The sequence below is a fragment of the Hyla sarda genome, chromosome 8, assembly GCF_029499605.1.
Source record: "Hyla sarda isolate aHylSar1 chromosome 8, aHylSar1.hap1, whole genome shotgun sequence".
In the NCBI taxonomy this organism is placed as follows: domain Eukaryota; kingdom Metazoa; phylum Chordata; class Amphibia; order Anura; family Hylidae; genus Hyla; species Hyla sarda.
Genome location: NC_079196.1, coordinates 148,842,921 through 148,869,587, shown reverse-complemented (window position 1 = coordinate 148,869,587; position 26,667 = coordinate 148,842,921). Strand labels below are relative to the sequence as shown.

At 45.3% G+C, this 26,667-nt stretch overlaps 1 long non-coding RNA gene across 1 annotated transcript in view; it reads right to left on the bottom strand.

Annotated features, from left to right (window-relative positions):
• Nucleotides 1-1,810, bottom strand: part of LOC130283866 (uncharacterized) — a 52,389-nt gene extending 50,579 nt beyond the window's left edge. Inside the window, exon 1 of the long non-coding RNA XR_008846869.1 lies at nt 1,750-1,810. This is a non-coding gene — a long non-coding RNA (uncharacterized LOC130283866). The remainder of the gene's footprint in view (nt 1-1,749) is intronic.
• Between the last annotated feature and the right edge of the window lie 24,857 nt (nt 1,811-26,667).

Below are 26,667 nucleotides of genomic sequence, written 5' to 3'. Positions count from 1 at the left end.
ACGTCGAAGGAGAGCGCTGACCATGCAGGGGATCCCGGCACAGAGCAGACACCGAGGAGGCAGGTAAGGTCCCTCCCGGTGTCCTGTAAGCTTTTCGGGACGCCGCGATTTCAGCCCGACTGAGCAGCTGGATTAGTGTCACTTTCGCTTCAGACGCGGCGGTCAGCTTTGATCGCCGTGTATGAAGGGTTAATACAGGGCATCACCGCGATCGGTGATGTCCTGTATTAGCTGTGGGTCCCGACCATTGATGGCCGCAGGGACCACCGTGATAGGTGTGTATTCGCCGTATAACACGCACCAACTTTTCCCCCCACAGTTTTGGGGAAGAAAAAGTGCGTCTTATATGGCGATAAATATGGTAAGTGAGGGGGGGGGGGGGGTTTACAGTTGTGTATCATGGATGCCCAATCTATTTGTTCACATTGAGTTAAGCTGCCACAGATGCCTGGCAACATCTTAGCCACTCTCTCATTGAGAACATATGCACTCATACCTAAGTATGGGGTGGGGATCAGGGAATATAAACTTTTCTCTTTCTTTCCTTCTTTCCATGCCAGCAAATTTACCCCAATTTTTCTTTAACTTTTGGCATATCAAATGATCCCATTCACTTCAATGCAATGTATTTTTGTTACTATAGCAAAAAAAATAAAAAAAAGAATAATAATTGAAACACAGCAAAACTCTTTTGCAATGTATAATAAAACTTGTTTGTACAGAAAACATAAAGGTGTTACATTGCTATTGTTCACCTGGCTCCACCAGGGACATCAGGTGACTCTTGTGTTTGTATAGCCCAGTCTAAAGAATGAATTCTTATTGAAGGGACACTTCTTTTGGTGACTAATACTTTACACAATGTAGTAGACACCTTTACTGCACCCTAAATGACTCTAAAGACACTAACTGAAAAATCATGTTTTTATATGAGCCTGGTAAATCTTGGCTGCAGCTATGTACAATTCAGGAGATATAGGCCCTCATTTACTATTCTAAACCCGACTTGTTTTGTCGGTTTTTTTTGGCGCCAGTCTGCGACACGATGCAACATTTTTTCCCGACGGACCCGATGTGGATTCTCCCAAACCCGAAAAAGGGGCGTAACCTGACATTTCTGAGCTTTCCCATGTATTTATAAAGGTTTCCAACCCGAATTAGTTGAATTGTTGTGGATTTTTTCCAGACAACTCAGAGGAGTTGGAAACCAAAACCAACGAAACCCACGTGCGACAAACAGGATGCGACATAATAAATACCAGGGGAAAAAAGCAGTCGGGTAAGAAAGCAAGATAGACTTACTACCCGATTTTCTAAGTAAATGAGGGCCATACTGTACATAGACAATAGCAGAAGTGTATGGGAAGTCATGGGCTGCCTGGCATTTTTTTTTATGCCATCTTTGTACAAATAGGGGGAGATTTATCAAAACCTGTGCAAAGATGACCAGTTGCCCATCGCAACCAATCAGATCACTGCTTTCATTTTTCACAGGCCTTGTTAAGAATGAAAGAAGCGATCTGATTGGTTGCTATGGGCAACAGGTCAACTTTGCCTCTCCACAGGTTTTGATAAATCTCCCCCATTATTCTTATTAAAGTGGTGGCACTGGATACAGGTCATCAACTTACATGTAAAATGTTACTCATCTTTTGTACAGAGATTAAAAGGGTATTCCCATCTCAATGAAGGGAGTTAAACTGGTAGGGCACATCAAGATAAATACTTTTTGCAAATACATTAATTTACCAAATATGCCGCCTTCTGATATTCCTGCTCCTTCCCTCCCCTAGTTGACAGCTTGTTGCCTAGGTTACAGACCACCACTCTGCGATAGAGAGTAGAGTATACCCAACCATGTATAAAGTGTGGTGGTCTGTAACCTTGACAATGACTTAAAAAAATTGGGGAGGGAGGAAGCAGGAATATTAGGAGGAGGCGACAAATTTGCTAAATGAATTTATTTGCAAAAATATTTTACTTGAGGTGCCCTAAAAAATGGAAATACCCCTTTAAGACTGCTTTCAGTCCTTGTGTTGGTGGCCTTATCTGTTGGGTTCGGCTGACCTCTAAAGTGCATGGGAACCTCCTGGCTCTTTATTGACAGACCATGTCAGTGGAGAGGAGGGTCCGTGTTGTATTTGGGTGAGGCATGTTGGATTTAGACTGCCGGACCCTATTTTTCTAGCAGAGATAAGACTTTACCAGAGATGTCAGGCTGTGACTTACCCCTCCCCTCCCTGTAGAGGAAACATGAATGTTACGTATGGGGAGGTTGCAAAAAAAATTAATAAATAAAAAAAAAGCTGTTGGCCAAACTAAAAGTTAAATTTGTATGGCCACCTTTAAAGGAGAACTCCAGAATAGGAAAATTGTCCTCCATACTGCCGGCAGTAAAAAAAAAAAAAATAGATTCATACCTTCCTTCGCTCCCCTGGGCTGCTGGGCTGCCGGGGCCGAAAACGTCACACTGCCGCTCAGCCTATCGCCGGCCGAGTCGGGACTGCTGCGGCCGGTGATTGGATGAGTGCAGGAAGAGGATCGTGGCGGATACCAGAGTGGGTTACCTGAGGCACCGGGGGAGCGAAAGAAGGTATTTATCTATTCACAAGTTGATCAGACATATCAATAGTTATCGCACCGGGTCTCAGGATCTACATGTCAGAAGTGGTTTTTAATAACAGTAACACTTTAACCTCTTACGGAGGTAGGGCGTCCCGGTATATAACGCGGGTCGGTCCTGGCTAATGACCGCCGGGACCCTGAGCATTTGATTGCTCCAAGCTTGAAATCCAGGCTTGAGCAACCGACCGCCGATAACATTGATCTTTGCCTTGTCAATGCACGGCAATGATCTGTGTATGAGATCGGTATGTGCAGTGTAATAGCCACTAGGGGGGCTATTACACTGCAAAAAAAAAAGTGAAAAAAAGTTAATAAAGATTCCCTAATAGAAGTTTGAATCACCCCCCTTTTCCCATAAAAAAATGTAAATAAAAATAAACATATGTGGTATCGCCGCATGCCTTAATGTCCGATCTATAAAAATATCATTAATTAAACCGCACGGTCAAGGGCGCACACGCAAAAAAAAAAAAACAGCGTAATAGCGTATTTTTGGTCATTTTTTATATCATGAACAAATTAATAAAAAGCGATCAAAAAGTCCGATCAATATAAAAATGGTACCGATAAAAACTTCAGATCATGGCGCAAAAAATTAGCCCTCATACCGACCCATACGCAGAAAAGTTTAAAAGTTATAGGGGTCAGAAGATGACAATTTTAAACATATAAATTTTCCTGCATGTAGTTATGATTTTTTTTTAAGAAGTAATGCAAAATCAAACCTATATAAGTAGGGTATCACTTTAACTGTATGGACCTACAGAATAAAGAGGAAATGCCATTTTACTGAAAAATGCACTGCGTAGAAACGGAAGCCCCCAAAAGTTAGAAAATTGAATTTTTTTCTTCAATTTTGTCGCACAATGAATTTTTTTTCTGCTTCGCCATGGATATTTTGGTAAAATGACTAATGTCACTGCAAAATAGAATTGGTGACGCAAAAAATAAGCCATAATATGGAATTTTAGGTGCAAAATTGAAAGCGTTATGATTTTTAGAAGGTGGTTAGGAAAAAATTAATATGCAAATCCTGCATCCGTAAGGGGTTAATGCTATCTGGGTGGCCTGTAGTTTGATCGGTACCTCCTTTCCCTTCCAAGGCATCTTTTAGTGAGTGGCTAGAGGTCATGGTGCAACTGGCAGCAGGCAGGTGACCACAAGGACCAACTTACCACCGACAATAGGGCCTTTAGACATCCTCTGGAACAGTTTGTTGCCCTGATTTTCTAAATAAAATATTCATTGCCCCTTCTCTTACAGGCTGTATTTCAAGTTTATGCTTTCCTCCCTACACATGTGCATTATTATCAATAAAAGGAATGCCCATAATACATTTTACAATATTATTCCATCTAAAAGAAATTCTTATAATAATGTATGGAAGGCTGGACCGCCAGAATAAAACACTGGCAGACAGACTGAACAGATTCAGTAGCTACTGTATGCAGACTAGATGGCTCATGCAACACAACCAATGAACAGTTCTGTACTGACATCTAGTGTTCATTTCTAGGAGCAACAGCTACTGAGAGTGCAACATTCTTTTAACTACAACTGTTTAAGTTTACAGTATCTTAAAAGTCTATGACCCAAATGTATCAATCTGTTGAAGACAAAAACTGGCGCAACCCCAAATTTGCTGACACTGGTACTGGCTACATGTAAACATGTTCACCTGCATAGATAGAAGCTCATAGATATATGCTTATTATTGTAAATGTTTTCTTTACAAGAAATAGCATTCTAATTATATGTCTGCGGGGCAACAGGAAATTCCATAAACTTTCATCAGATTATAGATAAGGAATACTCATTCATACTAGTGCAGCTATAACATGAAGGAGGTTTGTAAATTATTTCTATAAAAAAATATTTGTCCTTCCAGTACTTAGTAATTAGTACCAGTAATTAATTAGCTGCTGTAAGCTACAGAGGAAATTCTTTTCTTTTTGAATTTCTTTTTGTCTTGTCCACAGTGCTCTCTGCAGACACCTGATGCCCGTATCAGCAACTGTCCAGAGCAGGAGAAAATCCCCATAGCAAACCAATGCTGCTCTGGACAGTTCCTGACACGGACAGAGGTGTCAGCAGAGAGCACTGTGGACAAGACAAAAAAGAAATTCAAAACAAAAAGAATTTCCTCTGTACCATACAGCTGCTAATAAGTACTGGAAGGATTAAGATTTCTAAATAGAAGTAATTTTCAAATCTATTTAACTTTCTGGCACCAGTTCATAAAAAAAAAAGAAAAAAGTTTTCCACCGGAGTGGGGTGGGGTGGGGGGGGGGGGGGGGGGGGGGGAGAAACAAGTTCTGACGTTCTAGGGACATGTCAAAACTTTTCATTGGTCTGGGCCAGGTGTTCAGACCCCAACTGATAACAAGAACTAGCCGGGTGAGAAAAGCGCTGTCACATGCTCCATTCTCCACTTAATGTCAATAAGACCTGAATGGCACCCTAAACTTACATTGTACGTCCATGTCATGTGACACAGAGGCAGAAAAGAGTGCACTAAGTAGGGACCTAGCTCGTTCTCCTGATCTGCAGGGATCTGAAAACTGAGACCCAGACCAATCAAAACTTTAGACATGTGTCTCTGACATGCCAAAAGTTTATTATTATTATTATAATTTTTTTTTAAATGACGGGTACATTTTAAAGTAGTGCTATATTTACTGATAAAACAGACACTACAAATTGCAAAAAACAAATGTGCAGCATAGGAGACTTCTAACAGTGACAAGATTGAACAAAAAGACCTATATTAATGTTGGCTGTAGGATGCTGTTTTCCCTGACAGAATTTGGGGGCTTTTTTTTGGCTAACTTGCGCCAAATTTACTATAAAGGTGCACGGCCTTAATAAATATGTCACAATTAAAAAAAAAATTTCATTTTACCTTAGCTTTCACTGTGTCCAGCCCCCTCCCATAGACTTGCATAGCGTGGGGTGACATCACACGGGGGCGTAGTCATGAGGTCACGATACTCCAGCCCCGTGGTCACCACCCGGCTGTTTGTGAGCTGGCACTGCGGTGTGCAGCTCAAACAGGTGGGTGGTGAATACAAGATTGTAAGGGTCCCCAGCGGCAGGACCCCGCAGCGTAAAAAAGAAAATCCCTAAAAGAATAGCACAATTGTAATAAATCCTGTAAAAAGATGGAACCTTCCCATTTTCTGTCCTTGTTGAATAAAAGATCCCAGGAGAAAGAACCCATTGTGGAAGAGGCTCTTGCTAAAGGTAAAATATTGTTACTAGAATATGATAATAATATATCATACCTACATTGTATCTTCAGTTATAAAGTATATATTATTAAACAAATACGACTGTGAGCTTTAAGAGGTCATCTTCACTACGTTGCACAGATGTGACCTAATGTAGCACAGATGAAAATATCATCCTCAGAATTCCTCTCCAGTGACTTTATTCACAATGTTAAATGTATGATTTGGTTGCTATGACTCCAATACAAGATGCTCCAAGGAATTGGACGTATTAAGCTATAATTATCTAAAAGGTGACATTGTTGTTTAGCTGGGCTGAATTGTAACCATCTCTAAGACATAGCTTGTCTGAGTCTTTGTTAAAGCCGAACAAAACCTTAAATGAACTATATAAAAACTATATAAATATTGTTTTACAAACAGATTTTACCCAATAAAGATATAAGGGTCCCTCTTTCATTCTATTTTATACATAATCATATTATACTATTACAGTTCTGCTTCAAGAAACTTGTATTTTTTTTATTTTTTGCTGCCTTCAGGAAACTATAACTTTTTATTGTTTTTATGTTGAACTTTTTATTTAAGAATTTTTCTTTAAAACAGATATTTGACAGTAAAGAAAATATACAGTAAGTACGTAGAATAATAAACAAAGTTCATTACTGTTAATGTAGCTATTTTTTTTTTACAGGATAAGTTTTTTAACAGCACAACTTTGATGTCTAAATAGGTGAAGCAGGCCTTAAAAAAACAGTATTGGGTGCTCCACTTTTATTGTAATTCACCAATATGTACAGCTCATTAAAATTGCATTGGAACAGCCACACAGCAGCATTTAAAGGGGTACTACCGTGCTGACAACTTATCCCCTATCTAAAGGATAGGGGATAAGTTGCCTGATCGCGCGGGGTCCCGCCACTGGGGACCCCCGCGATCTCGCACGCAGCAGGCCGCTCTCATCAGGCCCCGGAGTGAACATCCGCTCCGGGTCTGATGATGGGGCAGGTGATTGTGACGTCACAGTTCCGCCGCCGTGTGATATCATGCTCCGCCCCCTCAATGCAAGTCTATGGCAGGGGCGAGACAGCTGCCTCGCCCCTGCCATAGACTTACATTGAGGGGGCGGAGCGTGATGTCACATGGGGGCAGAGCCGTGACGTCATAATACTCTGGCCCCGTGATCGGCAGTCATCAGACCCGGAGCGATGTTCGCTCCGGGGCCTGATGAGAGCGGGGTGCTGCGTGCGAGATCGCGGGGGTCCCCAGCAGCGGGACCCCGCACGATCAGGCAATTTATCCCCTATCCTTTAGATAGGAAATAAGTTGTCAGCACGGTAGTACCCCTTTAAGCTGTTAAGTAGCTAGAAGTGGAATTATCTCCAATTCTAGCTATTGCAGTGGATCAGCCATAAGACTTAAACACCTCCTGCCTAATTATTTGTAGCTCCCTATCATGCTTGCAAAATAGCTCTGGCTGCTGTAGTCCTAGACCTTTGTTAGTTAACATGAAGACACTTTGGGTACGTTCACACATAAAGGATCCTGTGCAGATCTGATGTGCAGGAATTGTAACTGCCGATTAGAAGCTGTGCTCAGTCATTTAGTTTACATTGAACTCTGCAAGAGAAAATCCTGTGCATCAAATCCTGCGCATCAAATCTGCCTATGTGTGAACGTACCATTAAAGCAGATCATTTAGCGTCCCTGTCATGATACAAAACATTTGAAGTATTGCAGGGACATGTGAAAAGTTTTGATCAGTCAGGGTCTGATTGTTCAGGTCCCTTCTGATCCCCAGATATAGCGGGGTGAAGCGTGCTGTGGAGACACAGCGGTTGTAGCATCATGGCGTGGGCCTGTTTTGCTGCATTTGGGCCTGGAAGGCTGGAAGCAGTTTAAGGGTGTGTTCACACCCATTCACACACCATTGATTTAAATGGGTCTACAGATAGTCCGCAATAGTGTCAGATTTGCGTACTGTCCGCGGACCCATTCAAATGAATGGTAGCGTAACTCGCAGAGGGAAACCCGCTGCTAGTTACTAGCGTGTGAATGCACCCTAAGGGAGGAAACCCTCAAACATAAGAGAGATGACGTTGATATATATGGAGGAAACCCACCAGCATAAGAGAGATGAAGCTCTTACATATGGAGGAAACCCACCAACATAAGAGAGATGAAGCTGTTATGTTGGCGAGTTTCCTCCATACATAAAAGAGATGAAGCTGTTCTATATGGAGGAAAGCAATACAATTCCTCTGAGCCAATGTGCAGGACTAATCAGTAATTACCGGAAACATTTAAATGTAGTTATTGCTGTACAAGGGGATCACACCAGACAGCAAAGCAAGGATTTTGGAACAATTTCCTCAATAAATAAATGGCCAAGTCTAATATTTATTTATTTGATTTCCTTTATCTACTTTAAGGACTTGTAATGTGATTGAAAATCAGATTTTCCCCAAAAATTTGGTTTGATCTGAATTTATTTGCGGCGAATCTATATTACAAAACGGCTATTTCTGGCCTACAGAGAGCCTCAATAGGTGTTACGCCGAGCGCTCCGGGTCCCCGCTCCTCCCCGGAGCGCTCGCAACATCCTCGCTACTGCAGCGCCCCGGTCAGATCTACTGACCGGGTGCGCTGCGATACCGCCCCCAGCCGGGATGCGATTCGCGATGCGAGTGGCGCCCGCTCGCGATGCGCACCCCGGCTCCCGTACCTGACTCGCTCTCCGTCGGTCCTGTCCCGGTGCGCGCGGCCCCGCTCCCTAGGGCGCGCGCGCGCCGGGTCTCTGCGATTTAAAGGGCCACTGCGCCACTGATTGGCGCAGTTGGTCTAATTAGTGTGTTCACCTGTGCACTCCCTATGTATACCTCACTTCCCCTGCACTCCCTCGCCGGATCTTGTTGCCATTGTGCCAGTGAAAGCGTTTCCTAGTGTGTTCCTAGCCTGTGTTCCAGACCTCCTGCCGTTGCCCCTGACTACGATCCTTGCTGCCTGCCCCGACCTTCTGCTACGTCCGACCTTGCTCTTGTCTACTCCCTTGTACCGCGCCTATCTTCAGCAGTCAGAGAGGTTGAGCCGTTGCTAGTGGATACGACCTGGTTACTACCGCCGCTGCAAGACCATCCCGCTTTGCGGCGGGCTCTGGTGAATACCAGTAGTAACTTAGAACCGGTCCACTAGCACGGTCCACGCCAATCCCTCTCTGGCACAGAGGATCCACCTCCTGCCAGCCGAATCGTGACAGTAGATCCGGCCATGGATCCCGCTGAAGTTCCACTGCCAGTTGTCGCCGACCTCACCACGGTGGTCGCCCAGCAGTCGCAACAGATAGCGCAACAAGGCCACCAGCTGTCTCAACTGACCGTGATGCTACAGCAGCTACTACCACAGCTCCAGCAATCATCTCCTCCGCCAGCTCCTGCACCTCCTCCGCAGCGAGTGGCCGCTTCCGGCCTACGACTATCCTTGCCGGATAAATTTGATGGGGACTCTAAGTTTTGCCGTGGTTTCCTTTCGCAATGTTCCCTACACTTGGAGATGATGTCGGACCAGTTTCCTACTGAAAGGTCTAAGGTGGCTTTCGTAGTCAGCCTCCTGTCTGGGAAAGCTCTGTCATGGGCCACACCGCTCTGGGACCGCAATGACCCCGTCACTGCCTCTGTACACTCCTTCTTCTCGGAAATTCGAAGTGTCTTTGAGGAACCTGCCCGAGCCTCTTCTGCTGAGACTGCCCTGCTGAACCTGGTCCAGGGTAATTCTTCCGTTGGCGAGTACGCCATCCAATTCCGTACTCTTGCTTCCGAATTATCCTGGAATAATGAGGCCCTCTGCGCGACCTTTAAAAAAGGCCTATCCAGCAACATTAAAGATGTTCTGGCCGCACGAGAAATTCCTGCTAACCTGCATGAACTCATTCATCTAGCCACTCGCATTGACATGCGTTTTTCCGAAAGGCGTCAGGAGCTCCGCCAGGATATGGACTTTGTTCGCACGAGGCGTTTTTTCTCCCCGGCTCCTCTCTCCTCTGGTCCTCTGCAATCCGTTCCTGTGCCTCCCGCCGTGGAGGCTATGCAAGTTGACCGGTCTCGCTTGACACCTCAAGAGAGGACACGACGCCGCATGGAGAATCTTTGCCTGTACTGTGCCGGTACCGAACACTTCCTGAAGGATTGTCCTATCCATCCTCCCCGCCTGGAAAGACGTACGCTGACTCCGCACAAAGGTGAGACAGTTCTTGATGTCAACTCTGCTTCTCCACGCCTTACTGTGCCTGTGCGGATATCTGCCTCTACCTTCTCCTTCTCTACTATGGCCTTCTTGGATTCCGGATCTGCAGGAAATTTTATTTTGGCCTCTCTCATCAACAGGTTCAACATCCCGTTGACCAGTCTCGCCAGACCCCTCTACATCAATTGTGTTAACAATGAAAGATTGGACTGTACCGTGCGTTACCGCACGGAGCCCCTCCTAATGTGCATCGGACCTCATCCCGAAAAAATTTAGTTTTTGGTCCTCTCCAATTGCACTTCCGAAATTCTCCTTGGACTACCGTGGCTTCAACGCCATTCCCCAACCCTTGATTGGTCCACAGGAGAGATCAAGAGCTGGGGTACTTCTTGTTTCAAGGACTGTCTTAAACCGGTTCCCAGTACTCCCTGCCGTGACCCTGTGGGTCCCCCTGTAACCGGTCTCCCTAAGGCTTATATGGACTATGCTGACGTATTTTGCAAAAAACAAGCTGAGACTTTACCTCCTCACAGGCCTTATGACTGTCCTATTGACCTCCTCCCGGGCACTACTCCACCCCGGGGCAGAATTTATCCTCTGTCCGCCCCTGAGACTCTTGCTATGTCTGAATACATCCAGGAAAATTTAAAAAAGGGGTTTATCCGCAAATCCTCCTCTCCTGCCGGAGCTGGATTTTTCTTTGTGTCCAAAAAAGATGGCTCCCTACGTCCTTGCATTGATTACCGCGGACTTAATAAAATCACGGTAAAGAACCGCTACCCCCTACCTCTTATCTCAGAACTCTTTGATCGCCTTCAAGGTGCCCACATCTTTACCAAACTGGACTTAAGAGGTGCTTATAATCTCATCCGCATCAGGGAGGGGGACGAATGGAAAACTGCATTTAACACCAGAGATGGACACTTTGAGTATCTAGTCATGCCCTTTGGCCTGTGCAACGCCCCTGCCGTCTTCCAAGACTTTGTTAATGAAATTTTTCGTGATCTCTTATATTCCTGTGTTGTTGTGTATCTGGACGATATTCAGATTTTTTCTGCCAACTTAGAAGAACATCGCCAGCATGTCCGCATGGTTCTTCAGAGACTTCGAGACAATCAACTTTATGCCAAAATGGAGAAATGTCTGTTTGAATGTCAATCTCTTCCTTTCCTAGGATACTTGGTCTCTGGCCAGGGACTACAAATGGACCCAGATAAACTCTCTGCCGTCTTAGATTGGCCACGCCCCTCCGGACTCCGTGCTATCCAATGTTTTTTGGGGTTCGCCAATTATTACAGACAATTTATTCCACATTTTTCCACTATTGTGGCTCCTATCGTGGCTTTAACCAAGAAGAATGCCAATCCTAAGTCCTGGTCTCCCCAAGCGGAAGACGCATTTAAACGGCTCAAGTCTGCCTTTTCTTCTGCTCCCGTGCTCTCCAGACCTGACCCATCTAAACCCTTCCTATTGGAGGTTGATGCCTCCTCAGTGGGAGCTGGAGCGGTCCTTCTACAAAAAAATTCTTCCGGGCATGCTGTTACTTGTGGTTTTTTTTCTAGGACCTTCTCTCCGGCGGAGAGGAACTACTCCATCGGGGATCGAGAACTACTGGCCATTAAATTGGCACTTGAGGAATGGAGGCATCTGCTGGAGGGATCAAAATTTACAGTTATCATTTACACCGATCACAAGAATCTCTCCTATCTCCAGTCTGCCCAACGGCTGAATCCTCGCCAGGCAAGGTGGTCGTTGTTCTTTGCCCGTTTTAACTTTGAAATTCATTTTCGCCCTGCCGACAAGAACATTAGGGCCGATGCTCTCTCTCGTTCCTCGGATGCCTCTGAAGTAGAGGTCTCTCCGCAACACATCATTCCTCCTGACTGTCTGATCTCCACTTCTCCAGTCTCCATCAGGCAAACTCCTCCAGGGAAGACATTCGTTTCTCCACGCCAACGTCTCGGGATTCTCAAATGGGGTCACTCCTCCCACCTCGCAGGCCATGCGGGCATCAAAAAGTCCTTGCAACTCATCTCTCGTTTCTATTGGTGGCCGACTCTGGAGACGGATGTTGTTGATTTTGTGCGGGCTTGTACTGTCTGTGCCCGGGATAAGACTCCTCGCCAGAAGCCTGCTGGTCTCCTTCATCCTCTGCCTGTCCCCGAACAGCCTTGGTCTCTGATTGGTATGGACTTTATTACAGATTTACCCCCATCCCGTGGCAACACTGTTGTTTGGGTGGTCGTTGATCGATTTTCCAAGATGGCACATTTTATTCCTCTTCCTGGTCTTCCTTCAGCGCCTCAGTTGGCAAAACAATTTTTTGTACACATTTTTCGTCTTCACGGTTTGCCCACGCAGATCGTCTCGGATAGAGGCGTCCAATTCGTGTCAAAATTCTGGAGGGCTCTCTGTAAACAACTCAAGATTAAATTAAACTTCTCTTCTGCTTATCATCCTCAATCCAATGGGCAAGTAGAAAGAATTAACCAGGTCCTGGGTGACTATTTACGGCATTTTGTTTCCTCCCGCCAGGATGACTGGGCAGATCTTCTACCATGGGCCGAATTCTCGTACAACTTCAGAGTCTCTGAATCTTCTGCTAAATCCCCATTTTTCGTGGTGTACGGCCGTCACCCTCTTCCCCCCCTCCCTACTCCCTTGCCCTCTGGTTTGCCCGCTGTGGATGAAGTGACTCGTGATCTTTCCACCATATGGAAAGAGACCCAAAATTCTCTTTTACAGGCTTCTTCTCGCATGAAAAAGTTTGCCGATAAGAAAAGAAGAGCTTCCCCCATTTTTGCTCCCGGAGACAAGGTATGGCTCTCCGCTAAATATGTCCGCTTCCGTGTCCCCAGTTACAAACTGGGACCACGCTATCTGGGTCCTTTCAAAATCTTGTGCCAAATTAATCCTGTCTCTTACAAACTTCTTCTTCCTCCTTCTCTTCGTATTCCCAATGCCTTTCATGTCTCTCTCCTTAAACCACTCATCATCAACCGTTTCTCTCCCAAACTTGTTTCTCCCACTCCTGTTTCCGGTTCTTCTGACATCTTCTCCGTGAAGGAGATACTGGCCTCCAAGACGGTCAGAGGAAAAAAAAATTTTTGGGTTGATTGGGAGGGCTGTGGTCCTGAAGAGAGATCCTGGGAACCTGAGGACAACATCCTAGACAAAAGTCTGGTCCTCAGGTTCTCAGGCTCCAAGAAGAGGGGGAGACCCAAGTGGGGGGGTACTGTTACGCCGAGCGCTCCGGGTCCCCGCTCCTCCCCGGAGCGCTCGCAACATCCTCGCTACTGCAGCGCCCCGGTCAGATCTACTGACCGGGTGCGCTGCGATACCGCCCCCAGCCGGGATGCGATTCGCGATGCGGGTGGCGCCCGCTCGCGATGCGCACCCCGGCTCCCGTACCTGACTCGCTCTCCGTCGGTCCTGTCCCGGCGCGCGCGGCCCCGCTCCCTAGGGCGCGCGCGCGCCGGGTCTCTGCGATTTAAAGGGCCACTGCGCCACTGATTGGCGCAGTTGGTCTAATTAGTGTGTTCACCTGTGCACTCCCTATGTATACCTCACTTCCCCTGCACTCCCTCGCCGGATCTTGTTGCCATTGTGCCAGTGAAAGCGTTTCCTAGTGTGTTCCTAGCCTGTGTTCCAGACCTCCTGCCGTTGCCCCTGACTACGATCCTTGCTGCCTGCCCCGACCTTCTGCTACGTCCGACCTTGCTCTTGTCTACTCCCTTGTACCGTGCCTATCTTCAGCAGTCAGAGAGGTTGAGCCGTTGCTAGTGGATACGACCTGGTTACTACCGCCGCTGCAAGACCATCCCGCTTTGCGGCGGGCTCTGGTGAATACCAGTAGTAACTTAGAACCGGTCCACTAGCACGGTCCACGCCAATCCCTCTCTGGCACAGAGGATCCACCTCCTGCCAGCCGAATCGTGACAATAGGGGTGTAGAACACTTTGCTTTGTTCTAACACACATATGGAGTGTGCTGAGGTAGTGAAATAATACTGTTATTCAGAATGACATGCAGATTACCGGCATCGCTTTTAGAATCACTGCCGCAGAGCGGCACAATGACATAGCCTGGAGGTGACATCAGTATGAGGAGACCATATAGTGGCTGAATGACACAGAGTGGAGATGGCAGCAGCATGAGTAGACACTAGGGCTTAACAATCCCTAAATTTAAAGGATGAATTTGGAAATTTTAATTGATTGGTAGCTAGTGCTACCATAAAAATGTTTAGGCCCACGCCCAGGCCCAGCAGCACCAGTAAACCATATATTGGCTGAATGACAGCCTGGAGGTGGCTGAAGCATGAGGACACCATATAGTGGCTGAATGGCACAGCCAGGAGAAACAGGAGGAGACCATTGAAATTTAAGGTTTTTAAATAGAAATGTAAGATTTTTAAATTGAAATTGAGGATTTTGAAATAGAAATTTTAACTCCCAAGTTTTATTGTCCCGGGCTCTGGCGTGTGGGTACAAAGGATCAAAAATAACAAGGAGTCACATGTCACATGGCAGCACAATTACAGAGCCTGGAGGTGGCTTCAGTATGAGGAGACACTATAGTGGCTGAATGACTGCCTGAAGTTTGTGGCAGCATGGGGAGACCATATAGTTTCTGAACCATATAATGGCTGAATAACACAGCGTGGAGGTGTTGGCAGCAGGAGGAGACCATATAGTTGCTGAATGACACAGCCTGGAGCTGGCAGCAGCATGAGTATACACTAGGGCTTCACAAATCCTAAGATTAAAAGATGAATTTTAATATTTAAATTGAAGATTTATGGTAGCTAGTGCTACCATAAAATTTTTTAGGCCCAGGCCCAGCAGCATCAGTAAAGCATATATTGGCTAAATGACACAGCCTGGAGTTGGCTGGAGCATGAGGAGACCATATAGTGCAGGGGTCTCAAACTCTTTGTCAACATTTTACATTTGGTGGGGGTGACACCATCCCTGGCAACGCCACTGGTAAGTACTGAAGCAGTGCTTGCCTAATGACTCAATAGGGAGGACCTGCTAATCACCAGGGGCTAACAGTAACCTATCTTCTTAGGGGGCATAATTGTTTAAATAGGAGCCCTACCTTCCGGGGGTAATATCTTTCTGGGGGCCTGTACACCTATTGGGAACCCCTACCTGATCACCAGGTATGGGCTACCCAGTAGGTAGACAGGCCCCAAGATAGATATGACCCCAATCAGTGATGGGGATCATATCTATCTGTGGCCTCTATACCTACTTGGGAGCCCGAGCTGATGGGGGTCATATCTATCTGGGGGCCTGTGTACCTACTGGGGAGCCCTACCAAATGGGGGGTCATATCTATCTGGGGGCCTGTGTACCTACTGGGGAGCCCTACCAGATGGGGGGTTATATCTATCTGGGGGCCTGTGTACCTACTGGGGAGCCCTACCAGATGGGGGGTCATATCTATCTGGGGCCTGTGTACCTACTGGGGAGCCCTACCAGATGGGGGGTCATATCTATCTGGGGGCCTGTGTACCTACTGGGGAGCCCTACCAGATGGGGGGTCATATCTATTTGGGGGCCTATGTACCTACTGGGGAGCCCTACCAGATGGGGCTCATATCTGGGGGCATGATGGGGGCATTATATGCGAGGGGTACATGATGGGGGGCATTATATATGAGGGGCGCATGTGGCCCAGCCTCAACCCAGCTGCTATCTCTAGTGGCCCCCAGATAATTTCAGTTTGAGACCCTTGATATAGTGTCTGAATGGCACAGCCTGGAGTTGGCAGAAGCATGAGGAGACCATTGAAATGTAAGATTTTGAAATTGAAATTGAGGATTTTGAAATTGAAATTTTAACTCCCAAGTTTTAGTGTCCTGGGCCCCGGCATGTGTGTACAAAGGACCAAATATAACAAGAAGTCACATGGCAGTACAATGACATAGCCTGGAGGTGGCAGCAGTATGAGGAGACCATATAGTGCCTGAATGGCACAGCCTGGAGTTGGCTGAAGCATGAGCAGACCATATAGTGTTTAAATGGCACATCCTGGAGGTGGCTGAAGCATGAGGAAACCATATAGTGTCTGAATGGCACAGCCTGGAGGGGGCTGAAGCATGAAGAGATCATATAATGGCTAAATGACACAGCGTGGAGGTGTTGGCAGCATAAGGAGACCATATAGTTGCTGAATGACACAGCCTGGAGCTGGCAGCAGCATGAGTAGACACTAGGGCTTCCCAATCCCTAAGATTAAAAGCTGAATTTTGAAATTTAAATTGAAGATTTATGGTAGCTAGTGCTACCATAACATTTTTTAGGTCCAGCAGCATCAGTAGACCATATATTGGCTTAATGACACAGCCTGGAGGTGGCTGAAGCATGAGGAGACCATATAGTGGCTGGATTGCACAGCCTGGAGGTAGCTGAAGGATGAGGAGACCATATAGTGTCTTAATGGCACAGCCTGGAGGTGTCTGAAACATGAAGAGACCATATAGTGGCTGAATGGCACAGCCTGGAGTTGGCTGAAGCATGAGGAGACCATATAGTGATTGAATGAAACACCCGGGAGTTGGCAGCAGCATGAATAGACACTAAGGCTGCACAATCCCTAAGATTAAAAGATGAACTTTGAAATTTAAATTGAAGATTTATGGTAGCTAGTGCTACCATAATTTTTTTTAGGCCCAGGCCCAGCTGTATCAGTAAACCATAAATTGGTTGAGTGACACAGCAGGGAGGTGGCTGAAGCATGAGGAGACCATATAGTGGCTGAATGACACAGCCTGGAGTTGGCTAAAGCATGAGGAGACCATTGAAATGTAAGATTTTTTTTAATTTAAGATTTGGAAATTGAAATTGAGGATGTTGAATTTGAAATTTTACTACTCTGCCTGACATACTTATTGCGTATATGAGGGGAGTACAATAAACTTCACTATGCTTAAAACAGTATTTGTCTAGAACAGTAGCAGGTGTGCACTATTGGCTGTCCTTTCCCAGTATATAGGCTCTTGACAGACTAACAGGTACAAAATAGTACACTACTTAGATGTAGGTATGTGGTATGCACTTATGAGGGCAGAAAAATGTGCTACAGTATGCTTAAAAAATATATATTTTTACCTGTGTCTCAGATTCCAAAATTACTTTAGAATCAGAAAATGTCAGAATACCACCTGACATTCAAAATAATAAAATGATACATACGTTCTCTGAAGAAAAGGATCCTTCATTAGATGACAATATGAGTATTGTGTGTTCCAGTGACCTTAGCTCATCAGAGGAACAGGAAAACATGATACAACTTATTTCTGCAACTGAAGAACCACAACAAAGAATGAACGACTTAAAGGGGTACTCCGGTGAAAACCTTTTTTCTTTTAAATCAACTGGTGGCAGAAAGTTAAACATATTTGTAAATTACTTCTATTAAAAAATCTTAATCCTTCCTGTACTTATTAGCTGCTGAATACTACAGAGGGATTTCTTTTCTTTTTGGAATGCTCTCTGATGACATCACGACCACAGTTCTCTCTGCTGACATTATTATAATAAAAATAATAACACTTTATTTATTGTTGTCCTTAGTGGGATTTGAACCCACGTCCCCAGCACTGCAAGGCAGCAGTGCTAACCACTGAGCCACCATGCTGCCCTTAGCATACACCTGCTATGCACGGTTGCTAAAATGGACAGAGATGTCAGCAGAGAGCACTGTGCTCGTGATGTCATCAGTGTTCCAAAAAGAAAGGAATTTCCTCTGTAGCATTCAGCAGCTAATAGGTACTGGAAGGATTAAGATTTTTTAATAGAAGTAATTTACAAATATGTTTAACTTTCTGCCTCCAGTTGATTTAAAAGAAAAAAGGTTTTCACCGGAGTACCCCTTTAAAGCATACTGGAACTGAGGAACTTCAAAATGGTAAATCTACCACCTGGAATAGTCAGTCAATTCCAACAGCTGCTGGTCAGTATCCACAGTTTCCTGTTTCTGCTAGTCCTTGGCAATATTTCTTTTATTACTGGTATCAACATGGCAATAATTCTGGGAGAGTAACTCAATGATACCCAAATGTTTCCTACAATACACAGAGAACCAATCCTTATAATCCGTCATCTGCATTTACAGTGCCAAATTCCTATAATACAAACAGCCTTACTCTGATTTCAATAGACAGATTCAAGCACCGATGTTTTCAGTTTCTGGTCCCTTTGGTGCCAATATGCCATACAATTATGCAGATCCATCCTCTTCTTCAAATCAGAATCCAGTGCCAAATCCATACTCTTATAGTTCTACTGGAAATATAGGCTGGCCATGGAGTTCTTGGCAATAATGTAGAAAACACGATGAAAGATGAAACAAGATGAAAAGATGAAACAAGACAATGATCTCTGGATTCAATATCTGAATTTTTAATTGCAAAAATTTTTATTACTTGCAGTAGTACTATTTATGCCAATGACATTTGTAGTGTTTGGCACATTTCTTAACTGTGCTAACTTTTTTGTATGTTTTTGCATTATATTATCTAATGTTAAGATGCCTCGCCAGTATTTCATTTGTGATTGGGGCTTACACATTCGTACTCGTGATAACAAAGATATATACTTACTTGTTATGTACACATTATGACTTAACATATCGGTCTGAGATGTGCCCGATGACCGCGACGGAGGCCATACCTTAAGAGGGCATGCCCAGTAATGGATGAAATGAAGACATAAAAAGAGGAAAATAAGAGGGAGGGTTGGGAGGGGTCCGCAAACGTCACGAACGGCCCACTGATAGGAGGCAGGGGCGTTATGTACCCCTGCACCAGCCCACAACCCTATGTGCCGCCTGACGTGCGAGGGGGGTGGAGATGTTACCGCCCCTCTCACAAATACAGCCTAACTAGGCTTCACACTTGTGATCGGGGCTTACACATTCGTATTCGTGATAACAATGATATATACTTACTTGTTATGTACACATTATGACTTAACATATCGGTCTGAGATGTGCCCGATGAACGCGACGGAGGCCATACCTTAAGAGGGCAAAAAGTAAATCTGGTAGGGAATTAAAAGTAATCAAGGACCAAAGTCCCTACCTTAGCGCTAGCCCAACATAAAGCTCTGATATGGAGAGGGAATTGGTGAAGCGAACTGACTGGCCCAGGAATAGATGCCTGGAAACTGAAGAGTGTGGTAGTCATGCCCACCCCCGACCGAAACCAGAGTTGGCACTTGAGCAAGGTCAGGCCAAACCCCAAGCCGATGTCTGCTTGTAGCATGCTGCCTAATATCAGTGCGGGAGTGAAACACTGTGACCTGTCAGGCCTGATGAATCCCATCATGTTTCTGCTAATAAGTGGCAAAATATAAACTGTTAGCAGATAGGCACAACCACCACCCCCGACTACCCTTGGCGGTGAACAGCCTTATTGCCTGTAGATCAAACAATATCCGAACACCTTACCTGAAAACTAAGCCAACCCAATGCCCCCTTCCTAACACCACTGTCTTGTGAGTGGTGTAACATTGTGAGTGACCCACCAGCTATCCTGTCTGTAATTTGCCTACCCAAATGTACCTGCAGATACTACCGCTCCGTGCCTGAGCCATCGCGCCAACAAGCTGGACAATTGTGCAGATGATAATGCCGGTGAAGCAGGCGCTAATAGGGCCGTCGACCGTGTGAATGGACTCATGTTGGTGACAACCTGCATGGTGTATCCCCTGGCAGACATGTTGTCATACATGGTGACCCCATGTGTGTGACGAGTTGCTCTTGCTCACCCGTGGTCTATTGCTTTGCGACTGTGTCAGTAGTGTAGACCTGCGTGAGCCTTACCCTGCAGACGTGGCAGGCATAAAGGGTAACAAACCTATGTTGGAATGTTATTGCTCTGAAGACATGTCAGTAACAACAACCTGCATGATAACTCCCCCTGCAGACGTGGCAGGCATAACAGGTAAGCAACCACCTATGTGTCGTGATGTTATTGCTCTGAAGACGTGTCAGTAACAATAACCTGCGTGGTGCTTTCCCCTGCAGACATGGCAGGCATGACGGGGAACCAACCAACTGTGTGGCATAATGTTATTGCTCTGAAGACGTGTCAGCAACAATAACCTGCTTGGTACATCCCCCTACAGCCGTGGCAGGCATAGCAGGTAAACAACCATCTATGCGTCATGATGTTATTGCTCTGAAGACGTGTCAGTAACAATAACCTGCGTGGTACCTCCCCCTGCAGACGTGGCAGGCATAACAGCTAAAGAAACCACCTATGTGTCGTAACGTTATTGCTCTGAAAACGTGTCAGTAACAATAGCTGCGTGATACCTTCCCTGCAGGTGTGGCAGGCATACCTGGTAAACAACCACCTATGTGTCGTAATGTTATTGCTCTGAAGACGTGTCAGTAACAATAACCTGCATGGTACATCCCCCTGCCGACGTGGCAGGCATAGCAGGTAAACAGCCATCTATGCGTTGTGATGTTATTGCTCTGAAGACGTGTCAGTAACAATAACCTGCATGGTACCTCCCCCTGCAGACATGGCAGGCATAACGGGTAAAGAACCACCTATGTGTCGAAATGCTATTGCTCTGAAAACATGTCAGTAACAATTGCTGCGTGATACCTCCCCTGCAAGTGTGGCAGGCATACCTGGTAAACAACCACCTATGTGTCGTAATGTTATTGCTCTGAAGACGTGTCAGTAACAATAACCTGCATGGTACATCCCCCTGCCGACGTGGCAGGCATAGCAGGTAAACAGCCATCTATGCGTCGTGATGTTATTGCTCTGAAGACGTGTCAGTAACAATAACCTGCATGGTACCTCCCCCTGCAGACATGGCAGGCATAACGGGTAAAGAACCACCTATGTGTCGAAATGCTATTGCTCTGAAAACATGTCAGTAACAATTGCTGCGTGATACCTCCCCTGCAAGTGTGGCAGGCATAACAGGAAAACAACCACCTATGTGTCATAATGTAATTGCTCTGAAGATGTGTCAGTTACAATAACCTGCGTGCTGCCTCTCCCTGCAGACGTGGCAGGCATAACAGGTAAACCACCTGTGTGTCGTGATGTTATTGCTCTGTAGAACATGTCAGTAACAATAACCTGCATGGTGCCTCCCCCTGCAGACGTGGCAGACATGACAGGTTAACAACCACCTGTGTGTCGTGATGTTATTGCTCTGAAGGCGTGTCAGTAACAATAACCTGCATGGCACCTCCCCTGCAGACGTGGCAGGCATAAGAGGTAAACAACCACCTGTATTTCGTGAGGTTATTGCTCTGAGGGTGTGTCAGTAACATGAACCCGCGTCGTGCCTCCCCCTGCAATGTGGCAGGCATAACGGGTAAACAACAACCTGTGTATTGTGATGTTGTTGCTCTGAAGGCGTGTCAGTGACAATGACCTGTGTGGTGCCTCCCCCCTGCAGACGTGCCAGGCGTGACAAGGACCCACGTCCTATGTCCATGTGAAGTGACTGGCAGTCATGGGAACTATAACGTAGTCCCAAGCGTGGGCACCGTGTAGTAATGAGCGTATGAGCCGAGTGATGGTATGCATGTATGAGTACTATAACTGCATGGAAGCACCCACCATGTGCAATAAAACTGAGCATATACACCACACCAACGCTACCAGCTCGTCAATGCCATGCACCTTCGCATGGCACTGATGCCATGAGCGTCCGAACAACCCGAATGCCCGAGGCGCATGAAACAAAGCACCACACATGCACAACCAGTCACTCGTCAAGAGTGCATGTGTGGCATGAAAGCAATGGATGTATGAACAACGAGAGTGCATGGTCAGCAAAGCCATGCGTACCATGGAATGCTATGATTGGTTTGTGAATGTTGGAACCGTGAGCGTATGACACAGTAAGAACTAAGGACAAATGAACAGAACGGTATGGGTGCTGATGAGCGTATGTACAGTACGAATGGCATAAACGTAATGTCAATGTCAAGAGCATGTGGCTGTGTTAATGCCATGAGCGGATGAGTGGCATAGATACCATTAGCAAATGATAAAAATAAAAGCTATTGCATGGACAGTATAACTACGTGTATGAACCGTGTGCAAGCCATGAGCAAATGACCGTGAAAAAATGCTAAGTGTGTGAACAGTATGGTTAATAAACACAGTGATGATGCCATGAACTTATGTTCATGCGATGAGCGTATAACCACTATAGATACTGAGCTTATGAACAGTGTAACAGCCATGGGTGAATGCAACATTGTCAATGTCGTGAGAGTATGACCAGTATGTGTGTTATGATCATATGAATGGTGCAAAACACCATGTGTGTATAATGGCAAACCCGTGGGTGTGTGAACAGTATGAATATTGTGGGCATGCGATCCGCATGAAATACCAAGCGTGTGGGCGGTATGAATGCCATGAGTGTAAGCATAGTATAACTGGTACGAGCGTGAAGACAGTATAGCTGCCATGGCTGATGACCAGCATGAACGCCACCATCATGTCGATAGTGCGTTCCGTGAGCAAATGAAACCATAATCACCCAACAATGTATGACCATGACAGCATGGATACTATGTGCGCCCGCCCAGTGTATGTGCCAGTAATACCAGTGGCATGAGCGTAGAACACCATGAATGCTATGTGCGCCCGTCCCGTGCATGCGCCACAAGCATGCACATGGAACATCATGAATGTATGAACAGTGTAAATGACATGTATGAACCGCATGAAGATTGTGGATGTCCTGGACATACAACAGTATGGATGTCCAGAGCGTACTGACAGAACAAATGCCATAAGCATAATGAACAACGACCGCCAGAGCGCATGAACAGTGTGGAAGTCACAGAAAATGCCCAGTGAAAACGCCACGACATGAGAACAATGTAAATGCGATAAGCGTCTGAACAAAAAAACGTACGGCATAAATGTCCTGAGCATACGGCTAGTTTAGGTGTCAAGAGCATGTGAAAGGTGTGAATATTATGAGAGTGTGTACAGTAAAGCCAAGAGCGTGAAAACGGTATGAAGCAATAAGCGGGTGAACCGAGTGAAATGCTGTGAGCGTATGAACAGTGTACAAATCCTGAGTGAAAGGAAGCCATGAGGGAATTACTGTATGAAGCCATGAGCGTGTGGACGGTATAACTGTCATGGGCGCACGGACAGTGTAAATGTCCAGAGTGTATGAATGTATTGACAAATAACTGCCATGTGTGTACAAACAGTATGAAAGCTGTGAGTGAATGAAACAGTTTGAAACCATGAGCGAATGAAACAGTTAACGGCCATGAGCGGGTGAACAGTATTCCATAAGCGTATGAACCATGAGAAAAAAATAAATAAAAATACCATGAGCGTATGAACGGTATAAGTGAACAGTATAAATGCTGTGAGCGTATGAATGGAATACCTGCCAAGCACATGGAACAGTATGAATGACATAACTACTATGACCATATGTACTAATGATCGCATGTGCTGCATACCATTAATGTGACCGTATGTGTGACATATACATTACTATACCCATATTCACTGCATGAGAACCCTATGACCGGCTGCATGAAAACTATGATCATATGTACTGCATGATACTGTAAGTGTCTTCCCTGCATCTGATGCTGTGAACCCTTTGTGAGTCCTGTACCATACTGTGCCCACATGTGCTGTGAAACACTGTGACCGAAAGCACTGAGAAACTATGACCGTGTACCTTGAAAAATGCTACGGCTGTCAGTGTTTATGGATACCGTGACTGAATGTACACTAAGACCGTGTGCACATGTAACTTCCCACCTACATGAGTACTATGTAGTACTATACATAAGTACTATGACTGTATGCACTGTACCTATCATTACAACTATACATTGCGTAACTTAGCTCTAGATACGACGTTCGTGTCCCCTTATCATTCTGCTGCGCTGGAGAAGCTGGAGCCCACTGAGGAGCTCCGGTAATCAGCGACGTCCGCCAGGTGTCCTGGCCATGAGGTATGATTCACCCAATCCCGCTGCAGGGGCGGGGCAGGGAGCGCATCGCAGTGCCGAGCGCCCAGACTGGGGGCAAAACCAGGCAGCTGCAGTGCTTTGACTAACATCTGGATATAGAGGTGGCAGATTGTGTGTAACAATTAGAAAACCATTATCTAGGTTACTGATTTTATGATACTGCATGGATACCGGGGAGGAAACACATATTTTGCGCCAGGAGCGGTGGAGAAAAGTGTGCGAGACATGTGAAAATGGAGCGCAGCTCCACGCTGCAGAGCAGGGCTCCGCGATATACTAACCAGTGCTGTGCTCAGTGTTGGCAGTGGCGTGCCGGCCGCTGACACACAATCCCGACTGCGCTTCTTCCTGCCAAGGAAAGGAAATATGGAGGATTGCACGGCACACTGTGCCCTTACCCACCGCCCCAGCAAAACGCTCCTGGACCGAGCACTGAAACACGTGGGGACGCCGGAAGGCAGGAAGTCCACCACCATCCGCAAACGTCACGAACGGCCCACTGATCGGAGGCAGGGGCGTTATGTACCCCTGCCCCCGCCCACAACCCTATGTGCCGCCTGACGTGCGAGGGGGGTGGAGATGTTACCGCCCCTCTCACAAATACAGCCTAACTAGGCTTCACACTTATGTAAGCAAAATACTTATTTTTTATATATTTTTCCATTTTTAATACAAGAGTTTACCTCATGGCACTTGCTTAAAGTGTCTATAACTATTTTACATATTTGTTTGTTAGGAGACACAATATATGATTGTGTTGTTTTGTAATTGTTATTTATATTTGAAAGATTTTAGGATTTACATAATTGTTATGTGTTTGCTGTCTTGTATTAGAAAACTGAATTGACACTTTTCAGCTCTTAAGTGAAAAATGAAGTCAGCACCCTTATCATTTGTTGAGCAGCAATTAAAAAGTGAAATAGTTAGTTTAAGACTTGCCTTTTGAAAAAGTTTGGGGGGGAGGGGTGTTTGGTGTTCCCCAACACCACCAGCAGTAGTACACAACAGTGCTGCAGCACACAGTTGCTGTGTAATAAACCCAAAACTGCACTCTCTCACAGACTATTAGGAATGGACTGCTGGGTATGTATTATACCGTCTACAGACTACTATAACCAGCAGACCATTTGTTGTGAAACAAAGAGGGCAAAAAAATGCTCTACAGCACGCTTAAAAAACGTATTTTAGTAAAACATCAGCCAGTGATTACTTTTGCCTGGACTTTCACAGTATCTTGGCCCTTGACAGATTAACAGGTACAAAATAGTACATTACTTAGATGTACGTATGTGGTATACACTTATGAGGGCATAAAAATGCGCTAAAGTACACTTAAAAAAGTATCTGAGTAAAAACACCAGGCAGTGAGTACTTTTGCCTGGACTTTCACGATAAAGACACAAATAGCAAACTACCTCAAAAGTTCTACCAGACAGAAGTTATATATAAATATATGTGTGTGATATAACACATACTATATACTGTTGAATGTAACAAGGTGAACTAGGTAGATATAGGACTAAGTTATATGAACTCCTGGTTATAATGCACTACACAAGAACAATGGAGTCATTTGATTAGGAAAATGTAAAAATGTATTTGATTAAATACTAATTAAAACATGTACAACAGGAAAGAAACACACACAGGGGGGAACAAGGACAACAAGAGGCGTCACTGCTGCTGCACTTGTGAACATGATAGTAAGCAAGATTACAAAGGTAAGTGTACAAACATGGTCATACAGATTAGAATCTCAGCAAAAAGAAAGTACATAAGTGCAAAAGTGCATAAGTAATATACAGTACAAACCTAGGTAAAGTATAAAGTTACCAGTGCAGCAGGAGCGACGCCACCCCAATGTATTTTTCGGCGATATCCTTCGTCCTGGACTTTCACAGTATGGAGGCCCTTGACAGATTAACAGGTTTAAAATAGTACTCTACTTAGATGTAGGTATGTGGTATGCACTTAAGAGGGCAGAAAAATGCGCTACAGTACGCTTAATAAAGGTATTGGAGTAAAACACCAGCCGGTAATAACTTTTGGCTGTCCTTTCACAGTATGTAGGCCCTTTAGAGATTAACAGGTACAAAATAGCACACTACTTAGATGTAGGTATGTGATATGAAAAAAATTTGACCACAGCATCAGCAGTACACAACAATGCTGGAGCACACAGTCACTGTGTACTAAACCCAAAATTGCAAACAGACTCTCTTTCAAATACTATTAGGAATGGACTGCTGGGTATAGATTATACCGTCTACAGACTAGTATAACCAGCATACCAGTTGTTGTGGAACAAAGACACAGATTTGCCCTAAAAAATTATTTCTCCCTCCTGTGAAAACGTTTCTGCAGCTGAGGCAACACACAGCTCTTTGCCCATCTCTGTAATACAATGCTGTTCAGAGAGGGGTTAAATGCTGCATTAAGAATACATTTCTGTGCAAAAACGCTGTGCTCTGTGTCCAACAGAAGGCTGAGGTGAAACGCTGCTGCAACAAACTTTTCTGTGTAACACACACAGAGTGATGTCCGTCTGTCCTTT